The following is a 22,989-nucleotide window of genomic DNA, read 5'->3' on the forward strand; positions in this document are numbered from 1 at the left end:
GCTCCACTCCAACTGCCTCACCCAAATAAAAACATGGATGCAAGCAAACTTCTGACATAATAGTCATCGACCCCAAGGCCCTCACTAAAACCACGCATGATTTCTGTCCCCATCACCACACATGCGCAACCTTGGAGTCATTTTCGACAGTAACTTCAGCTTTGAACAACACGCCAATCATATCACCAGGACTGCCTTTTTCCAACTCAAAAACATTGCTCGTCTCCGTACATCACTCTCTTTCTCTGCTGTTCGAAACTCTGATCCATGCTTTCATCACATCCAGAATGGACTACTGCAACAGAATCCTATGTGGTTCATCCTCCAAAGTCCTCAATAAACTCCAACACATCCAGAATTCTGCTGCCCACGAACACATCACCCCCGTCCTCCAGAACCTCCACTGGCTACCTATTCCACATTACAACCAGTTCAAAGTCCCACAAAGCCCTCCATAACCAGGCCCCTCTATACCTCACAGACCATCTCCATCGCCACACTCCCTCCCGCAGCCTCCGCTCCTCTGATGCAAACCTTATCTCTCTGCCACTCAGAACCAAGCACCGAACCTGGGGTGACAGAGCATTCTACATGGCTGCCCCTTCCCTTTACCGACAGACTGTACCGACCTGACTTCCTCCAAATCTCTGATCACGACCCACCTTTTTAGAACTGCTTTTGACCTATGATGCTGATTTTATTTCCTTGGTTTAATACTTCCTCTTATTGTGTTTCTTCTGTTCTTATTTTGTTTCTTTAGTTGTTTTTAATAATGTAAAGTGACTTTGAGTACCATGAAAAGTGCTAAATAAATAAAATGTATTATTATTATTATCATTATTATTATCATTATTATTATTATTATTATTATTAAAATGTAACCAAGTGCAGTTGCCTTCTGGATTAAACTTTTATACAATGACCTGGATGACTGACAACCTTTAAACATACTGTAAGGTGCAAGCAGGAATAATTATGTTGTTATGTTTTTGTTGAAGTTTTAGTAGTCATATGCCTGACTTGGATTTATGCAAATTGCTTTATTGCTAATGTTAGCTGATGAATGATATTGATGTATCTTTTGAAGGTATATGTATGTAAGGTATTTTTAAACTATCCATATACTTTGTGTATTCTACAGCTAACAGATTTGATTGCTTTGTCATAGTAATTTTGTTGATAAAGACAGATTGTGCCTCTGAGTAAGGTGAAATTTTTCTTAAAGCTTAGGTTTGCTACAGTTCACTATTTTGCACTTCAGAGCACTTGACTCCCATGCCTATATGTCCATTTAAGTATTATTATTGCTTTTTGCTTTTATGTACACTTATACTATTTAATGCTTTGTAATAAATCTGCATGTTTGGGTAATAAAATGTTTTGACATGGTTGAATAAAATAATAGTTTAATATTTAATTAATGAGTACAAACGTTTTTTTTAATATATATATCTTTACTATTTTTTGCTTTAAATAAAAGTAAGGATGTTTGCTGAAGTTGCTTGATGTGGCACAGCCCCACAGAGGAAATTTGTCTCCAGCCGTTCTAGCTGATACCATAGGCTATGTCCTGTCTACGTGCAGGAGATAAGCTGTCCTTCACAAACAATACCTCACAGATATTAGGCCTAGTGAGGTCATGTTTAAAACCACATCCTGAGTCTCCAAAATGCTCTTCTCTCAGGTAGCACCCCAGCCTGGGATAGCCTCCAATCCCAGTTTTAATGGGATTGAAGGCAACTCTCCTTCTGCTTACAACTCTGGGCAAAGCTGACTTTAAAGAAGACGTCGCTGGATCCGGATAAATCATAAAACTTCAGCGCGGTTAGAAAACATGTCTGGAGTAGGGCCCAAATTAATACCGAAGAAAGGATACACTTCAGTGACCATGCAAGCATTGAAGGTGAGGAAAAGCATTTAAAAACATTTTTTTACTTTGTTGATCACGTCGTTCTTGCTGGGGGTTTGCTGACTATGTTGCTTGTGGTCATTTTCGTGTCAAGTGGCAGCTGAGCTGTGTGTGGGAGGGAATGACAGTTAAAGAAAAACTTGTTACTATCTGAATGTTCATGACAGAAAGTTGTGTTAGCAGTTGAGTTAAGGGCCGAGGACCCCGCCGTTTGGACGGCCTTGAAAGTTCTGAGTGGCGATGTTTTAGGCACCTTTAACCTGCAGTGTACAGTAAACTACATTTGACGTGGCTTGAAGGCTTTATAGTGTGATATGTTTTTGCATCGAAAAGAAAATGCAGTTCTCTTCTGCATTCATTACTTGAATAATTTTACCATTGCTTTGTATCTCTGTATATCTGTATTGATTGTTGATTATTGTCAATGTGTAACTTGTGTTGTTGCTGCTGTCCAGGCAGGTCTCTCTTGAGAATGACACCACGTGTCTCAATGAGATTAAATAGAGGCTTGATAAAATCAATAAAATATTATACAGCACAGGGGTTCCCAAACTTTTTAGCCCGCGATCCCCAAAATAATGGTCCTGGCGACCCCCACTGTCCCTGGAGGTGGTTAAAGCATAACGTTGCGCACAGCCGCGCACACGCTCTAATAGGCCTACCTAAACCCCGACACTAGAACAACACGAAGAACACAACAGCCTAACAACCATAATATTCTTTTTTAGTAATTTGAGATTCTGGATGCAGAATACAAGTAATCTCCATGTAACACTGAATACAATATTTAATAAGGTGATGTCTGTGCATCTGTGTGCGTGAAGAGCAGTAGAGTAGACACCTACATTGTTGCTTTTATGTGCAAACATACATTTTAGATTTTAGATTTACACATTACTTCAACATTATACTCACCTAATGAGATGGTTGGGCAACGTGGAGCAGAGCAAGTCCATTCTGGCTTTAATTTTGGAGACGACCACTCCGAGATCATCATCTATGTTTAGTTCCGAACGTTTTTTTTTTTTTTATGTAAATCAGTGCTCAAAAAAGTCTTTTCACATAAGTAAGTAGAGCCAAAGTCATCGGGACATCCATGGCGACCTTGATTGGTGCGTGTATTCCCTTTCGACGGAAATCCAGAACTCGCAGTGTCTGAAATTTACGTGAGGTGCCACTTGTAAGACTCTTGCTTTCAGTTCTTTCTTCTCCCCCAGCGTTGCTCCAGCATTGCCTGTACACACACACCAATGCAATCGTCCCAAAGTTTATTAAGTTTTGAGAAAATTTCCTCACCTGTGCACCAGCGGGGTGCAAAACAGTATTAAGGATTACGTCAAAACTCTATCTGACGAAGACAAGCAGCTGGACAGAGTCTAATACATCCGTTGATTCATCCAATTGTGAAGCACATTTCCCTTTCTTCACTCAATCAACCAGCTGAGACTTAACGTCCTTGTCCATGTCGTTGATGCCGCCGGGCAATATTCCCTTTAGACGGCTGCACTGACTCTCACTCACGGGACAGTTTATCCCGATGCATAGCCCGACTTATTGCTATAGCAGCAGGTTTGATGAATGTTTCCTCGATTGTGTAGCTTTTTTTGCCTGTGCAATTAAATATGCCACCTTATTATGATGCCTTTTGAGCTCTGGGATTGATGTTTGTTTCGCAAGGGCTTTTTGGCCTTGCAACTCTTGCTCCTTTCGGCGGAAAAAAATCAACCTGAGGGCCCTGCCTCCCACTTTGGGAACCACTGAGAAAAAATTCAACATTCTCTGTATCACAGAAAATTATCAAAGAAACTCAGAAAGAAAACAACGGCGTCAGTTAAATAGTTGGTTTTTATTTTATTTTTTTGAACGGCGACGGGGGAAAAAGTTATGACATGAAAATGATACCATTTAAAATAACATTAATTAAAGGAACATGCTGTTTCTAGAAAAAAGCATCATTCAGAAAAAAACAAGCGTTTTAATATATTCACATTTTTCACATTTCTAATATAGAATTGCCTACATTTCAAAGAGCATAAGCGAGAGCATCCGAATTCTCTTCTGTCCCATTCATTGTTCAGTCGCATTATGCATTGGGCTAGTCGTTGCAGACCAGCTCTCCTTCTTCGCTTCAACCAGCACCGCTTTTTTGACACGATGCATGACAATCTGATTAGCCCGTTTTTAATGTGATGTGATGTGATGCATTTGATTGATGCCTGGTCCAAGTCAGTTTTTCTTTCTATCTCGCAATAACCGTAGATAAATATTTCACTCAGTAACGGATGGATGTATACTGTAGCAAATTACTTTACCTCATTTAAACATTAACATAGGCTACTTAAGTAAAAGTAAAATTACTGTCTCTAAAAAGTACAAGTACACGAAAAAGCAACTCAATTACAGTAATGTGAGTACTTGTAATTCGTTACTTCCACCTCTGCATATATGGTAGAGATGACAGCTTATTAGTCAAAAGACGCGTAACTCGGTGAGATGAGATCATAATTACCATACTAAGACGGCCTCGCAGCTATAGGCAGGTGTGTGGTCTGTAGTTCGATGTGTTGGTGTAAATCCAATCTGACTCTTGCTCAGGACATTGTGCTCACTGAGGAAGTCTTGCTATAGGCTGTTTAGGATGCTGTAGAATAACTATCCCAGGTTGCAGCTTACGCATATGCCTCTGTAATTGTTTGGGTCAAATTTATTTCCAGTTTTATAGATTGGTCTGAAATTCCTTCGCTCCAGAGGTCAGGGAAATGTCCAATACTCAGAATGAGGTTGAACAATTTCAATAAAGCAGTGTTGAATGTATGGTCGCTAAATTTCAGCATTTCATTTAAGCTACAATCAGGACCGCTGGCTTTCCTCGGCTGCAGGGCCTGGATTTTAGCCAGTAGCTCCGATTCAGTTATGTGATAGTTTAAAGGGTTTGATTGTCTTTAACGACTGCTTCTAACAGTTGTTGTTTATTAAGGAGATTATTTTGGACCGAATTTATTATAGTGGTAATATATAGATTTTGTAAGTGTTTTTTCCAGATTTCACCATTTTGAAAAGCCAATTCGTCTTTATGTGATTTGGTGAAAGAGTGCCATTTCTTCCAGAAGTCAGTAGAGTGAATGGACTCTTCCATTAGATCTAGTTGGTGCCTCTCATGCTGTTCTTTTTTCTTTTTTCTTTTTTTACTTCTGGGTGTTCTGCTGTATGTTTTAGTGTTTCCCAGTACTGGAGGCAGAGCTCAGGGTTGTCGGGTTGTCTGTGTTTTTGATTTGATAAGCGTCTTCCTCAGATGTCTGCAGTGTGTGTCGAACCACTCCTCATTGGTTAATATTTTCGATGTGTGGTGCTGAGGCTTTTTCAGACTGGATAAGTCAGCCACATTGTCAAATATGTTGTAAATGACTTGTACAGCCTGTTTCAGGCCGTCTTTACTGAAGGAAAATTAGGTGGAAAGAGAATACTCGAGATGAGATTGAATGATTGGATTTTAGATAGCTCTCAGATATTCGTCCTTGCTTTCGTTTGTCCATCTGTAAGGTTGTTTTTTTATAGTGGGTTCTGCTGCGTGAGGGTCGCCTGCTAAAAAGGAGCAGGATCACTTCATCACAGCAGAAGTTTTTAACAAAAAAATGATTTTGAAGTATCAAAGTTACTTTTTGGTTGCACAGTATTTTTTCTTCTGCTGTCTAAGTTTAGATGAGTGTGAATTAAGACTTAGATCCATTTCATCTATAGGCTATTGGTTAAAAATCAACATAAACAACCTGTTCCAACATGAGTATTGCTAGCTAGTGTACCAGATTTTATCATGGCTGCCGGGTTGGGGGCAATTGTAACACTGTGATCGGGGGCAATTGTAACAGTGTTACAAGCCACATTGGCCCTATATAAGCACCTTTTGATATACATTTCTGTTAGAAAATGGACATATTTTACTGAATTTAAATATGAAATTGAAACTTTAAAGGGTGTATTAAATACATGTGTTTGTTATATCATTATCATAAATTTGTATGAAATAAAAACCGAATATGTTGCTTGTAACTCTTTTTTCTACATGTATTGAATATTACCTCCACATTTCATTGTGTTAATCTGTTTATGTCTTTCTTGTACCATTTCATTGAAGCTTGGTTAGAGACTGATCAGCTGATCAGTCTATTTGAGTAAAATATAATTTTGACTCAATTCAAATAATAAAAGTCTAGTTACCACTAGAATAGTTGCCTAGCTGTCTACAAAAATAGACAGACTTTTGCTCTGAATTTGTACAATACCTGAAATCTAAAAGAAATTCAATGATATACAAAAAAGAATCTTTAGTAACATTATTAGATACTACAGCAGACATTTGATTACTATAAGGTGTGCTTTTATTTGAGAAACGGTGCCTTAATATTGGAGGGGGAAATTGTGTTATTCTTATTTTTCTAAAATAATAATAATAATAATAATAATAATAATTTCAGATCCGCAGAATGTATTGAAAAAGGCATACATGTCAAAACAAGGGCGTAGCTTAGATTTTGACATTGGGTGGGACATAAAAACAGTCCACAGGGGGGACCCTGGAAGCTGAGGCTTTTTGTATTTATGATAGACTTCTGACCAAAATGTCATGTCATCTAGAGCCTTTATTTATAGATAACTATGTAAACCAAGACCTTTACAGTTTAGCTTTCTGTACTTTTATGATAGAAACAAGCAAATGTTAATAATTAAAGAAACGCTGTTCTGGGATTGACATTAAGGTTTTTAGTATATACTGAACACAGCAATGGAGGCAATTTAACAGAGACTTATTAACTTCATTCCAGCCATAGTGCGATTGTAAACCCGTCTCATACATCAACATTATAGTACAGTACATATCACCTGCCTAATGTAGAGGGAGCAGCTAGAGGCATAACCTGGTATTGCATGTAACCAATAACCAAGTTCCACTTCTACTCTTTCTGTTTCTGTCTACAGATGTCAGTATTTATCTTTGTAAGCTATTGACTATTGTGACTTGATGAAGTCAGATTCCAAGTCCTGAAGACACCTTGGCATGTGCTTTGTGGCATGTGTGCGACCATCTGCTTGGCTGGAATCTTTGGGGAACTCTTTTGAACCCTTGTTGAGCTGTTTTTGTTCATTTGCATTTATTGGTGGTCACATAAGTAAATGTGACAGGTTTTTATACGTTTGTTCTTTTGTCTGCGGCAGTGGCATTGATTTCTGCTACATGCAATGACTATTTGTAATGTAGCATCCTGTCATAATGTAGTATCAGTGTTGAGGTACATTCTTTGATTTATTAGTATCTATTCTATTATCAAAGGGTATGGATGAGTTAATGATTAATAGTTTTTAAAAGTGGAAGAATTCTGAATGAATTTATCTCATTATTATTATTATTATATTAAATGTAGTTATAATTTAACTACTGAATACCTCTAATATGGTATACTGTATATAGCAACTAAGGTCAAGCAGAGATGGCCTTTTTCTCCTTTAACCTTAATAAGAGAAAGAAAAATAAGTAAAAATGAAAAACAAGATAACTCTGTGTACACACAATATTATTTCTTACTTAAAAATACTATATTGTCTGTCTCACTGTTACTCAGTGTTCTGATTAGACGCAAGCTTATTAGCCTCATCTTAATAGCAAATACGTAATACATTGCTCCGTGACCACTTTAACATTCATTTTAATATGGACAATAAGAACCAAGCACCTTCATATCCCTTGAATATGAAAGGGCAAGCCGTGGTGCTGCTGGACTACCAGACTGTGCAGCTGTATGTCAGAATGCGGTCTGTTGTGCAGTGATTGAAGTTTATAACAGTTATTGATGGAGTCTGTTGTACCTGAGGGTTTTGCACTGCTGATTCTTCCTGACCAGGAATAAGGTGTTTAGGCTCTCTGTGATGATGGAATGAAATGCTAAGCTCAAGTCAACAGCATCCCAACATACTGTAGGTATAAGGGTTTTCCAAGTGGATGAGAGCTGTGTGAAAAAGTCCTATGTGTAGTTACTTGATATTTTTAGTGTCACAGAATGACAGGATTGGTAAAGATCAGTAATTATTGCATAAAGCAATCAACAAATGATACACAGCAAACACAAAAAAAGATTTATTATGCTAAGTTCTGATTAGATGTAAGCTTATTAACATTATCTTAATGGCAAATGATACATTGTACTTTTGACCGATGTTACATTTATCACAATTTGGATAATAAGCACTAGAAACCAGGGGGATATTTTACAAAGTGTATTGTCATATGTACGGTAAAAACACAGAGGTTATACCATACAATGAAATTCTTACTTTGTCAGTCTCCCTTCACGCAACAGTAAAAACAAAGAATTTAAATAAAAATATAAGTTAAGAATATAAGTTAAAAGTAAAGTGCACTATGCATCATGCAAATATTGCAAGTACAAGTAAACATGTATAGTACTATTGCACAGACAATTTGCATAGTAATGAAATTATTGCACAGTGGTGTAAATCCACAGTCCAACAAGTTACAGTTCAATTATGCTGTTAAAGTGAGAGTGATTGAATGGGAGGGAGAGGAGGGCAGTGTTTGATGCTGCTATTCAGCTGTCTGATGGCTTGTACATAGAAGCTCTTTGGGAGGGGCACGATGATGGTGGACTTGAAACAGGCAGGCACAGAGGCTTGAGCGAGGGACAGGTTGTAAATGTCTGCCAGCACATCAGCCAGTCCACATTAGCAGCAGACCCTGAGTGCATGCCCGGGGATGTTGTCTGGACCAGCTGCCTTGCGTGGGTTTGTTCTCCTCTGGTAGTGTGACTTGGCTGGTTGTTGTCCCCACACTCCTCTGCTTGTAGTCTGTGATGTGTTGCAGACCTTGCTGGGAAATCTGCAGTGGTGTAGTATCCCTCCAGCTTCAGTTTGTATTGTCCCTTGGCTTTGCTGATGGATCTACACAGGTCGTATCTGGCTTTTTTGTAATCCTCAGCATCACCTGATAAAAATGCAGTGGAGCGAGCGCGTAGCATGGACCTTACTTCACAGTTAATCAAGGGTTTCTGATAAGGGTATGTCTTGCAGCGTTTTGTGGGAACAATGCTGTTAACACATGTGCTGATATAGCTAGTTACAGTTGAAGCATATTCCTCTAAGTCCACATTAGAGTCCTCTCTCAAAGCAGCAGTTTTAAACACATCCCAGTCTGTACTCCCAAAGCAGCCCTGAAGCACTAGATCAGTCTCTTCATTCCACACTTTAATGGTCTTACTTACTAGGGGGGCTTGCTGTCTGTGAGTTGTCTGTGGGCTGGATAGAGAAACACTGAGATGTGGTCTGACTGTCCGAAATGCGGCCAAGGTGCAGTCTTGTAGGTGCCTCTCACGTTGCTGTTGACTTGGTCAAGGATGTTATTCTCCCTCGTCCTAAAGCTCACGGGCTGATGGTACTTGGGGAGGACCGTCTTAAGGTTGCAGTGATAAATATCCCTGGCTACGATGAACACAGCATCCGGGTGTACAGTCTCTTGCTTGCTGATGGTATCATGCAATAGCATAGCACAAAGTAGTACAATACACTTTTTATAGGCTAATGGTTTATATACATAGCATGGAATATATTATCAGAACATGAGAGGCTAATGTTGGACACACAATTACCAGTTATGTAACTTCATGATCTATCTGACCGCATAAAAATGGAGAAACACTTTATTTTCATAATTCCCACAAAGCCTTGTGAAAACACGTCATCTCTGGCAAGGGCTGTGTTTCAGTGACAATGCTGAAGTTGTAAAAATATATAAAAATATATATGGTCTTCTCCCTGTTAAATGCATTACAGCTCCTCAATATGCAAGCTAAAAAGGGCTTTCAGTTTCCCCCAAAACACCCTTGCAAATTTCAAATGAAAATCAATACAATCATCCGCACCAGATGATAATTTACCAAAGCTGCTACTGACACCTACTGGGACAATTAATGATTGCATGCAGCAAGCACAATGCTGTAATGAGTCCGATTGAGCAGTTGAAGAGAACCCTTTTACTTCTCTTGCTACGCATTTTCAGTGTGTTGCTACACGGGTCCGCAGCCAACATACGCCGTAAGGATTCTGTGTCTAATATGTTACTGTCATGGGGATAGTTACCGGCCAAAGTGTAAGAAAGACTGAGCAAAGTTTTTTTTTTTTCAATATTGTGCAGCCCCAATGTTGTGTTCGCCATGCGCCATGGTGAGGTTACTTTTAGACATGTAGGTGCATATATCCGAACTACACACACACACACACACACACACGCACACACACACACACACACACACACACACACACACACACACACGCACACACACACACGACTCATGTAATTCAGGGAGTCCTAGACTGTGCGTTGGCATGTAATGTCATATTAATTATGTCATAATAATGAAGTTTAAATGTTATTTGGGAGTGTTTAAATGTTATTCGTGTTATATAAGGTGTACTATTCTATACTTGTCAAAAGACGCTTAAATCAAAAACGTTCTTTGCTGTTTCAACAAGTGCCTTTCAGACATATAAGATAGTTTTCTCTTCTTAATCATCTCTGTTGGTAATTCTGAAGTAGCAAAAACTTTTCATTGCATGGGGGAGTACATAGCACTCTAACCTATAATAAGTAGTAAAAATGCACTTGTCTCAGCGAGAGGAGTTGAAAAACAACATATGTCCCTGTTTGGTAAAGATGCAGCAATGTGCCATATGAAACCACCTCGACTGCCATAATAATTAAGTTTAAATGTTATTTGGATGTGCTTACCAGTGTATTCGTGACATATAGCGTGTATATTCTGTACTTGTCAAAAAACGCTTAGATCAGCGAGAGAAGCTCAAAAACGTTCTTTGCTGTTTCAACAAGTGCCTTTTAGACATATAATACAGTTTTCTCCTCTTAATCATCTCTATTAGTAATTCTGAAATAGCAATAGATTTCTGAAGCACATGGGAGTACATAGCACTCTAACCTATAATAAGTGGTAAAAATGCACTTGTCTCAGCGAGAGGAGTTGAAAAACAACATATGTCCCTGTTTGGTAAAGATGCAGCAATGTGCCATATGAAACCACCTCGACTGCCATAATAACAAAGTTTAAATGTTATTTGGATGTGCTTAGCAGTGTATTCGTGACATATAGCGTGTACTATTCTATACTTGTCAAAAGACGCTTAAATCAAAAACGTTCTTTGCTGTTTCAACAAGTGCCTTTCAGGCATATAAGATAGTTTTCTCTTCTTAATCATCTCTGTTGGTAATTCTGAAGTAGTAAAAACTTTTCATTGCATGGGGGAGTACATAGCACTCTAACCTATAATAAGTAGTAAAAATGCACTTGTCTCAGCGAGAGGAGTTGAAAAACAACATATGTCCCTGTTTGGTAAAGATGCAGCAATGTGCCATATGAAACCACCTCGACTGCCATAATAATAAAGTTTAAATGTTATTTGGATGTGCTTAGCAGTGTATTCGTGACATATAGCGTGTACTATTCTGTTCTTGTCAAAAAACGCATAAATCAGCGAGAGAAGCTCAAAAACGTTCTTTGCTGTTTCAACAAGTGCCTTTTAGACATATAATACAGTTTTCTCCTCTTAATCATCTCTATTAGTAATTCTGAAATAGCAATAGATTTCTGAAGCACATGGGAGTACATAGCACTCTAACCTATAATAAGTGGTAAAAATGCACTTGTCTCAGCGAGAGGAGTTGAAAAGCAACATATGTCCCTGTTTGGTAAAGATGCAGCAATGTGCCATATGAAACCACCTCGACTGCCATAATAATAAAGTTTAAATGTTATTTGGATGTGCTTAGCAGTGTATTCGTGACATATAGCGTGTACTATTCTATACTTGTCAAAAGACGCTTAAATCAAAAACGTTCTTTGCTGTTTCAACAAGTGCCTTTCAGGCATATAAGATAGTTTTCTCTTCTTAATCATCTCTGTTGGTAATTCTGAAGTAGTAAAAACTTTTCATTGCATGGGGGAGTACATAGCACTCTAACCTATAATAAGTAGTAAAAATGCACTTGTCTCAGCGAGAGGAGTTGAAAAACAATATATGTCCCTGTTTGGTAAAGATGCAGCAATGTGCCATATGAAACCACCTCGACTGCCATAATAATAAAGTTTAAATGTTATTTGGATGTGCTTAGCAGTGTATTCGTGACATATAGCGTGTACTATTCTGTTCTTGTCAAAAAACGCATAAATCAGCGAGAGAAGCTCAAAAACGTTCTTTGCTGTTTCAACAAGTGCCTTTAAGACATATAATACAGTTTTCTCCTCTTAATCATCTCTATTAGTAATTCTGAAATAGCAATAGATTTCTGAAGCACATGGGAGTACATAGCACTCTAACCTATAATAAGTGGTAAAAATGCACTTGTCTCAGCGAGAGGAGTCGAAAAACAACATATGCTCCTCATTGGTAAAAATGCAGCAATGTGCCAAATGAAACCACTCCGACTGCCATAATAACAAAGTTTAAATGTTATTTGGGTATGCTTAATAGTGTTTTCGTGAAATTTAGCGTGTACTATTCTATAGTTGTCAAAAACGCTTAAATCAGCGAGAGAAGCTCAGAAACGTTATTTGCTGTTTCAACAAGTGCCTTTAAGACATATAATACAGTTTTCTCCTCTTAATCATCTCTATTAGTAATTCTGAAATAGCAATAGATTTCTGAAGCACATGGGAGTACATAGCACTCTAACCTATAATAAGTGGTAAAAATGCACTTGTCTCAGCGAGAGGAGTTGAAAAACAACATATGTTCCTGTTTGGTAAAGATGCAGCAATGTGCCATATGAAACCACCTCGACTGCCGTAATGATAAACTTTAAATGTTATTTGTGTATGCTTATAAGTGTTTTCGTGACAATTAACGTGTACTATTCTATAGTTGTCAAAAAACTCTTAAATCAGCGAGAGAAGCTCAAAAACGTTCTTTGCTGTTTCAACAAGTGCCTTTAAGACATATAATACAGTTTTCTCCTCTTAATCATCTCTATTAGTAATTCTGAAATAGCAATACATTTTTGAAGCACATGGGAGTACATAGCACTCTAACCTACAATAAGTGGTAAAAGTGCACTTGTCTCAGCGAGAGGAGTCGAAAAACAACATATGTCCCTGTTTGGTAAAGATGCAGCAATGTGCCATATGAAACCACCTCGACTGCCATAATAATAAAGTTTATATGTTATTTGGATGTGCTTAGCAGTGTATTCGTGACATATAGCGTGTACTATTCTGTTCTTGTCAAAAAACGCTTAAATCAGCGAGAGAAGCTCAAAAACGTTCTTTGCTGTTTCAACAAGTGCCTTTAAGACATATAATACAGTTTTCTCCTCTTAATCATCTCTATTAGTAATTCTGAAATAGCAATAGATTTCTGAAGCACATGGGAGTACATAGCACTCTAACCTATAATAAGTGGTAAAAATGCACTTGTCTCAGCGAGAGGAGTCGAAAAACAACATATGCTCCTCATTGGTAAAAATGCAGCAATGTGCCAAATGAAACCACTCCGACTGCCATAATAACAAAGTTTAAATGTTATTTGGGTTTGCTTAATAGTGTTTTCGTGAAATTTAGCGTGTACTATTCTATATTTGTCATAAACGCTTAAATCAGCGAGAGAAGCTCAAAAACGTTCTTTGCTGTTTCAACAAGTGCCTTTAAGACATATAATACAGTTTTCTCCTCTTACTCACCTCTTTTAGTAATTCTGAAATAGCAATAGATTTCTGAAGCACATGGGAGTACTTAGCACTCTAACATACAATAAGTGGTAAAAATGCACTTGTCTCAGCGAGAGGAGTTGAAAAACAACATATGTCCCTGTTTGGTAAAGGTGCAGCAATGTGCCATATGAAACCACCTGGACTGCCATAATAATAAAGTTTAAATGTTATTTGGGTATTCTTATTAATATATTCGTGACATTTAGCGTGTACTATTCTATAGTTATCAAAACCGCTTTTATTAGCGAGAGAAGATCAAAATGTGCTTTCTCAGGTGAATACGATATTTCTCCCCACAAGATCTTTATTTATTTATTCATTTATTTTACTGTACAATGGAAATATATTCAAACTAACTTAATAGAAAGAAAACCTTGAAGATTGATTATTACTTCTTTCATCAATCTTATGCAATCGTCAGATAAATCAGGGCTAAATCATTCTACTGTTTATTCAATCCAGCGTCATACTTCGTAAGCAGACACTTTAGGGTTGTCGATGATCGTTCAAAACTGCACCGAACAATTCATTGTCTCTTCTGGCTAATACTGGGGACTTTAAAGCCTGCCTCAGTGCCTTCCATCTTTCATTATTGGAACGGCATTGTTACATCTGCCTACTTCAGATGAGCGTCAAGCTGGGCAAGAATTTCAACATGGAGAAGTTGTACCAACTTTAGGAATGTAGTAGCCATTCAAGGTCTGCCTACATCTACTTGTGCTGTTTTGTCTGAACAGAAGCTTGGCCTTCGTCTTATAGCCCAATAACACTGTGGTCAAAATTGTCTCTCTCTCCTTGCCCATATGATCAATCCTAAGGTGCCTGCTGAGAGTGGGCCTGTGTCCACAGGTCTCCCACCGACAGAGGTTTTGGTATCTACAATTCATTTGGCCTATGTTCTCTCAGGCTCCCCCTCCACAACTTGGGTTCCAGCTCACTCAGCTCGTCATGTGGCTTTCTTGTGAGCCTTGCGAGCTGGAGAGCATTTGTCGTTACAATATGGCAGCAGTCACATGTTCATCCCAGTTCAGCCAGTCATTCCTTCAGCGTGATCAAACTGACTAAAGTTTAATGTCAGTCAATCAATCTTCCCCTACTGTCTTAATCGTCCCCGGTGTCAGAGTCCAGGTTAGCCTAACTGTAAATAATCTGGCTACTGTAACATAAAGGTCATACAGGTCATCAAACCCCGTCACCAAACTCCACCATCAATCTCCACTGAGTACTGTTCTGTTCCTGTATTTCCAGCATGTTTGGTTAAATGCATCTATTTTATCTGTTTACAACAACTCTGGGGCAATGAAAAAATGGCCCAAAGTTAGCTGGTGTGCATGGCAAATTCAGAAATTATAATTACAATAATTTGATCATTATTGAAATGGCAATCAGATATGAATAATAATACAGTTAACTCAATGTCTAATGACAACAGACCAGTTTAATTTCTGGGAAAGGTTGGTATTTCAGATTGAAAATTGACTATTGGCATTCAAGACTATACACAGGACAAGTGCACAGAGGGATTAAAATATATTCCATCTGACTTATGAAGGTAGTGCTAAAATATGCTAAAATGCTAACCAAAGAAAAACACAATTGAATTATATTACATTTTTTGTTTTTTTGTTTTAAGCCCTCCCTTTTCTCTCTGTTTGGGTAGAGTGCACCTCAGTAGCAGCACCAGGCCATATAAGGACAGAGGATGCTGGAACCAGGAGAACAGAGGCTGGCTTCAAAGGTAAGCTGTGATGTATATTTCACTGTTTCAGCACTGAAGGCGATTTGCATTTTCTACTTTTTTCATCAGTGTTGATAATGTAGAGGTCACAAGCATCACGATGACTTGTGGTCAGTCACATATACAGAAAATAAATTCCATGTATGAGGCCACCTGAAATGATGTGGTTAATTGTGGTTATTGAGATACCCCTATAATTTTTATTGGCGAAACCGATTAGGGAGTTAAACAAACAAAGTTTAGTCCAAAAGGAAACTGGACTTGAAAATGCATTGCACCTCCTCCATGGCTCCTCTGTCACAAGCTGTCCCCCAGAGTTCGGTGCTTGGTTGTCTCTTGTTCATCATCTACATCCTCCCCTTCGGTAACATCATACGCAAACATGGTCTCCATTTCCGCTGCTATGCCGACGACGTCCAGATTTACATCTCCACCAAATCCATCACCACAGCAACTCGCTCCACTCCAACTGCCTCACCCAAATAAAAACATGGATGCAAGCAAACTTCCTCCAACTCAACTGTGAAAAATCTGACAAAATAATCATCGACCCCAAGTCCCTCACTAAAACCACGCATGATTTCGGTCCCCATCACCACACATCCGCAACCTTGGAGTCATTTTCGACAGTAACTTCAGCTTTGAACAACACGCCAATGAAATCACTTTTTCACTGCTGCCGAAACTCTGATCCATGCTTTTATCACATCCAGAATCGACTACTGCAACAGAATCCTATGTGGTTCTTCCTCCAAAGTCCTCAATAAACTCCAACACATCCAGAACTCTGCTGCCCATGAACACATCACCCCCGTCCTCCAGAACCTCCACTGTCTCCCTATTCCACAACGCAACCAGTTCAAAGTCCTTCTCACCCACAAAGCCCTCCATAACCAGGCCCCTCCATACCTCACAGACCATCTCCATGGCCACACTCCCTCCCACAGCCTCCGCTCCTCTGATGCAAACCTCCTCTCTCCGCCACTCAGAACCAAGCACCGAACCTGGGGTGACAGAGCATTCTCCATAGCTGCCCCCTCCCTCTTGAACTTTCTACCCCAACACATTTGAGACTGTACCGACCTGACTTCCTCCAAATTTCTGATCAAGACCCACCTTTTTAGAACAGCTTTTGACCTATGATGATGATGGCTGAGTCTGTACTTAACCTCTGTACTGAGTCTGTACCTGGTTAAAGTCTCATCAGTCACGGTGCTCAGATAGTCTGCCACTGTGTACTGTCTGTTTAGAGTCCAATAACACTGCAGTTTGCTCTGAGTGTTTGTGCTACATAACCAGGCCCCTCCATACCTCACAGACCATCTCCATGGCCACACTCCCTCCCATAGCCTCCGCTCCTCTGATGCAAACCTCCTCTCTCCGCCACTCAGAACCAAGCACCGAACCTGGGGTGACAGAGCATTCTCCATAGCTGCCCCCTCCCTCTTGAACTTTCTACCCCAACACATTTGAGACTGTACCGACCTGACTTCCTCCAAATTTCTGATCAAGACCCACCTTTTTAGAACAGCTTTTGACCTATGATGATGATGGCTGAGTCTGTACTTAACCTCTGTACTGAGTCTGTACCTGGTTAAAGTCTCATCAGTCACGGTGCTCAGATAGTCTGCCACTGTGTACTGTCTGTTTAGAGTCCAATAACACTGCAGTTTGCTCTGAGTGTTTGTGCTACATGTCCAGTAGTTGATGTTTTTTTGTTTTTTTCTCGATCTATCATCTGGTTGGTCCGGATTGTGTGAGGGCTGTCCTGATGCCTGCTAGAGGAGCTGAGCCTCAGGATTAGCTGGCTGAGGGGACTCTTCTCCATGTTCTCCTCTTGGCACTGCAGAGCTCTGTGATGGTATAAGTTGGGGTTTGAGGTGTTTACAAAATTTGATTGCTCTTGTTTAAAATTCTAATTAAAAGGGGAAATTTGTCTATGTCAGTGGAGCCCAATACAGACTGATACTGGTTTCCCTGACCCCTGGATCGTTTCAGGAATATCATTATTCTTGTTTTGTCTAAATTCAAATTCAAATTTCAGGGCCTAGGTCTGACAGAAGGTTTGCAAATGATATTGTTGGCTCCATCAAAGGGGGCATTGGTTGAACAATATCAGATCATCTGCCAACAGTAGGCATTTGATTTGTGTGTCAGACAGGGTGAGACCAAGGATATCAGACTGTTACAGTGATTTAGCCAATTCATCAGTATAAATGTTAAAGAGGGTGGGGCTGAGACTGCAGCCCTCTTTCACCCCTCTACTTTGGGAAAAGAACTCTGTTTCCATATTGGTCATTTTTACAGCACGTGTCATGCTGTAACATGCTTTAAATGATTTTTGATTAATTTGTCAATTAATTTTAAGAACAGACCATAATGCCAAATCGAATTAAATGCCTTTTTCAAGTCTACAAAACAGGAGAAGATTTTGTTCTTGTTTTGGTGGGCGTGTTTTTTAATGAGGATGTTGAGGGAATAGATGTGGTCTGTAGTTCGATGTGTTGGTGTAAATCCAATCTGACTCTTGCTCAGGACTTTGTGCTCACTGAGGAAGTCTTGCAATAGGCTGTTTAGGATGCTGTAGAATAACTTTCCCAGGTTGCAGCTTACGCATATGCCTCTGTAATTGTTTGGGTCAAATTTATTTCCAGTTTTAAAGATTGCTCTGAAATTCCTTCGCTCCAGAGGTCAGGGAAATGTCCAATGCTCAGAATGAGGTTGAACAATTTTAATATAGCAGTGTTTAATGTATGGTCGCTAAATTTCAGCATTTCATTTAAGCTACAATCAGGACCGCTGGCTTTCCTTGGCTGCAGGGCCTGGATTTTAGCCAGTAGCTCAGATTCAGTTATGTGATAGTTTAAAGGGTTTGACTGTCTTTAACGACTGCTTCTTACAGTTATTGTTTATTAAGGAGATTATTTTGGACCGAATTTATTATAGTGGTACTATATAGATTTTGTCAGTGTCCTGATTTCACCATTTTGAATAGCCAATTCTTCCTTGTGAAAGAGTGTCATTTCTTCCAGAAGTCATTAGAGTGAATGGACTGTTCCTTTAGACCTAGTTGGTGCCTCTCATTTTATTTATTTATTTTTACTTCTGGGTGTTCTTCTGTATGTTTTTAGTGTTTCCCAGTACTGGAGGCAGAGCTCAGGGTTGTCGGGTTGTCTGTGTTTTTGATTTGATAAACTTCTGAGTGTTTTCCTCAGATGTCTGCAGTGTGTGTCGAACCACTCCTCATTGGTTAATATTTTTGATAAGTGGTGCTGAGGCTTTTTCAGACTGGATAAGTCAGCCACATTGTCAAATATGTTGTAAATGACTTGTACAACCTGTTTCAGGCCGTCTTTACTGAAGGAAAATGAGGTGGAAAGAGAATGCTCGAGAAGAGGTTGAATGATTGGATTTTAGATAGCTCTCAGATATTCGTCCTTGCTTTCGTTTGTCCATCTTTAAGGTTGTTTTTTGTACTTCAGATTAGTGGGTTCTGCTGCGTGAGGGTCGTTTGGGGGACTGGGGAAATTTGAACAGTGGGCAATTGTAACACACTGAATTCCTTCAATAAGAAACAAGCTAGAGTGATGAAATTACTCTGCACAAACTCAGTAGGATTCTCTCTCTGCCTACTAAAAAGGAGCAGGATCACTTCATCACAGCAGAAGTTTTTAAAACAAAAAAATGATTTATTAGGTATCAAAGTTACTTTTTGGTTGCACAGTATTTTTTCCTCTGCTGTCTAAATTTTAGATGAGTGTGAATTAAAACTTAGATCCATTTCATCTATAGGCTATTGGTTAAAAATCAACATAAACAACCTGTGCCAACATGAGTGTTGCTAGCTAGTGTACCAGATTTTATCATGGTTGCCGGGTTGGGGGCAATTGTAACAGTGTTACAAGCCACATTAGCCCCATATAAGCACCTTTTGATATACATTTCTGTTAGAAAATGGACATATTTTACTGAATTTAAATATGAAATTGAAACTTTAAAGGGTGTATTAAATACATGTGTTTGTTATATCATTATCATAAATTTGTATGAAATAAAAACCGAATATGTTGCTTGTCACTCTTTTTTCTACATGTATTGAATATTACCTCCACATTTCATTGTGTTAATCTGTTTATGTCTTTCTTGTACCATTTCATTGAAGCTTGGTTAGAGACTGATCAGCTGATCAGTCTATTTGAGTAAAATATAATTTTGACTCAATTCAAATAATAAAAGTCTAGTTACCACTAGAATAGTTGCCTAGCTGTCTACAAAAATAGACAAACTTTTGCTCTGAATTTGTACAATACCTGAAATCTAAAAGAAATTCAACGATATACAAAAAAGAATCTTTAGTAACATTATTAGATACTACAGCAGACATTTGATTACTATAAGGTGTGCTTTTATTTGAGAAACGGTGCCTTAATATTGGAGGGGGAAATTGTGTTATTCTTATTTTTCTAAAATAATAATAATAATAATAATAATAATAATAATAATAATTTCAGATCTGCAGAATGTATTGAAAAAGGCATACATGTCAAAACAAGGGCGTAGCTTAGATTTTGACATTGGTTGGGACATAAAAACAGTCCACAGGGGGGACCCTGGAAGCTGAGGCTTTTTGTATTTATGATAGACTTCTGACCAAAATGTCATGTCATCTAGAGCCTTTATTTATAGATAACTATGTAAACCAAGACCTTTACAGTTTAGCTTTCTGTACTTTTATGATAGAAACAAGCAAATGTTAATAATTAAAGAAACGCTGTTCTGGGATTGACATTAAGGTTTTTAGTATATACTGAACACAGCAATGGAGGCAATTTAACAGAGACTTATTAACTTCATTCCAGCCATAGTGCGATTGTAAACCCGTCTCATACATCAACATTATAGTACAGTACATATCACCTGCCTAATGTAGAGGGAGCAGCTAGAGGCATAACCTGGTATTGCATGTAACCAATAACCAAGTTCCACTTCTACTCTTTCTGTTTCTGTCTACAGATGTCAGTATTTATCTTTGTAAGCTATTGACTATTGTGACTTGATGAAGTCAGATTCCAAGTCCTGAAGACACCTTGGCATGTGCTTTGTGGCATGTGTGCGACCATCTGCTTGTCTGGAATCTTTGGGGAACTCTTTTGAACCCTTGTTGAGCTGTTTTTGTTCATTTGCATTTATTGGTGGTCACATAAGTAAATGTGACAGGTTTTTATACGTTTGTTCTTTTGTCTGCGGCAGTGGCATTGATTTCTGCTACATGCAATGACTATTTGTAATGTAGCATCCTGTCATAATGTAGTATCAGTGTTGAGGTACATTCTTTGATTTATTAGTATCTATTCTATTATCAAAGGGTATGGATGAGTTAATGATTAATAGTTTTTAAAAGTGGAAGAATTCTGAATGAATTTATCTCATTATTATTATTATTATATTAAATGTAGTTATAATTTAACTACTGAATACCTCTAATATGGTATACTGTATATAGCAACTAAGGTCAAGCAGAGATGGCCTTTTTCTCCTTTAACCTTAATAAGAGAAAGAAAAATAAGTAAAAATGAAAAACAAGATAACTCTGTGTACACACAATATTATTTCTTACTTAAAAATACTATATTGTCTGTCTCACTGTTACTCAGTGTTCTGATTAGACGCAAGCTTATTAGCCTCATCTTAATAGCAAATACGTAATACATTGCTCCGTGACCACTTTAACATTCATTTTAATATGGACAATAAGAACCAAGCACCTTCATATCCCTTGAATATGAAAGGGCAAGCCGTGGTGCTGCTGGACTACCAGACTGTGCAGCTGTATGTCAGAATGCGGTCTGTTGTGCAGTGATTGAAGTTTATAACAGTTATTGATGGAGTCTGTTGTACCTGAGGGTTTTGCACTGCTGATTCTTCCTGACCAGGAATAAGGTGTTTAGGCTCTCTGTGATGATGGAATGAAATGCTAAGCTCAAGTCAACAGCATCCCAACATACTGTAGGTATAAGGGTTTTCCAAGTGGATGAGAGCTGTGTGAAAAAGTCCTATGTGTAGTTACTTGATATTTTTAGTGTCACAGAATGACAGGATTGGTAAAGATCAGTAATTATTGCATAAAGCAATCAACAAATGATACACAGCAAACACAAAAAAAGATTTATTATGCTAAGTTCTGATTAGATGTAAGCTTATTAACATTATCTTAATGGCAAATGATACATTGTACTTTTGACCGATGTTACATTTATCACAATTTGGATAATAAGCACTAGAAACCAGGGGGATATTTTACAAAGTGTATTGTCATATGTACGGTAAAAACACAGAGGTTATACCATACAATGAAATTCTTACTTTGTCAGTCTCCCTTCACGCAACAGTAAAAACAAAGAATTTAAATAAAAATATAAGTTAAGAATATAAGTTAAAAGTAAAGTGCACTATGCATCATGCAAATATTGCAAGTACAAGTAAACATGTATAGTACTATTGCACAGACAATTTGCATAGTAATGAAATTATTGCACAGTGGTGTAAATCCACAGTCCAACAAGTTACAGTTCAATTATGCTGTTAAAGTGAGAGTGATTGAATGGGAGGGAGAGGAGGGCAGTGTTTGATGCTGCTATTCAGCTGTCTGATGGCTTGTACATAGAAGCTCTTTGGGAGGGGCACGATGATGGTGGACTTGAAACAGGCAGGCACAGAGGCTTGAGCGAGGGACAGGTTGTAAATGTCTGCCAGCACATCAGCCAGTCCACATTAGCAGCAGACCCTGAGTGCATGCCCGGGGATGTTGTCTGGACCAGCTGCCTTGCGTGGGTTTGTTCTCCTCTGGTAGTGTGACTTGGCTGGTTGTTGTCCCCACACTCCTCTGCTTGTAGTCTGTGATGTGTTGCAGACCTTGCTGGGAAATCTGCAGTGGTGTAGTATCCCTCCAGCTTCAGTTTGTATTGTCCCTTGGCTTTGCTGATGGATCTACACAGGTCGTATCTGGCTTTTTTGTAATCCTCAGCATCACCTGATAAAAATGCAGTGGAGCGAGCGCGTAGCATGGACCTTACTTCACAGTTAATCAAGGGTTTCTGATAAGGGTATGTCTTGCAGCGTTTTGTGGGAACAATGCTGTTAACACATGTGCTGATATAGCTAGTTACAGTTGAAGCATATTCCTCTAAGTCCACATTAGAGTCCTCTCTCAAAGCAGCAGTTTTAAACACATCCCAGTCTGTACTCCCAAAGCAGCCCTGAAGCACTAGATCAGTCTCTTCATTCCACACTTTAATGGTCTTACTTACTAGGGGGGCTTGCTGTCTGTGAGTTGTCTGTGGGCTGGATAGAGAAACACTGAGATGTGGTCTGACTGTCCGAAATGCGGCCAAGGTGCAGTCTTGTAGGTGCCTCTCACGTTGCTGTTGACTTGGTCAAGGATGTTATTCTCCCTCGTCCTAAAGCTCACGGGCTGATGGTACTTGGGGAGGACCGTCTTAAGGTTGCAGTGATAAATATCCCTGGCTACGATGAACACAGCATCCGGGTGTACAGTCTCTTGCT

Source organism: Semicossyphus pulcher, unplaced genomic scaffold (assembly GCF_022749685.1).
Source record: "Semicossyphus pulcher isolate SPU_LCO1_2020_fin unplaced genomic scaffold, fSemPul1.0.p SCAF_19, whole genome shotgun sequence".
Classification (NCBI taxonomy): domain Eukaryota; kingdom Metazoa; phylum Chordata; class Actinopteri; order Labriformes; family Labridae; genus Semicossyphus; species Semicossyphus pulcher.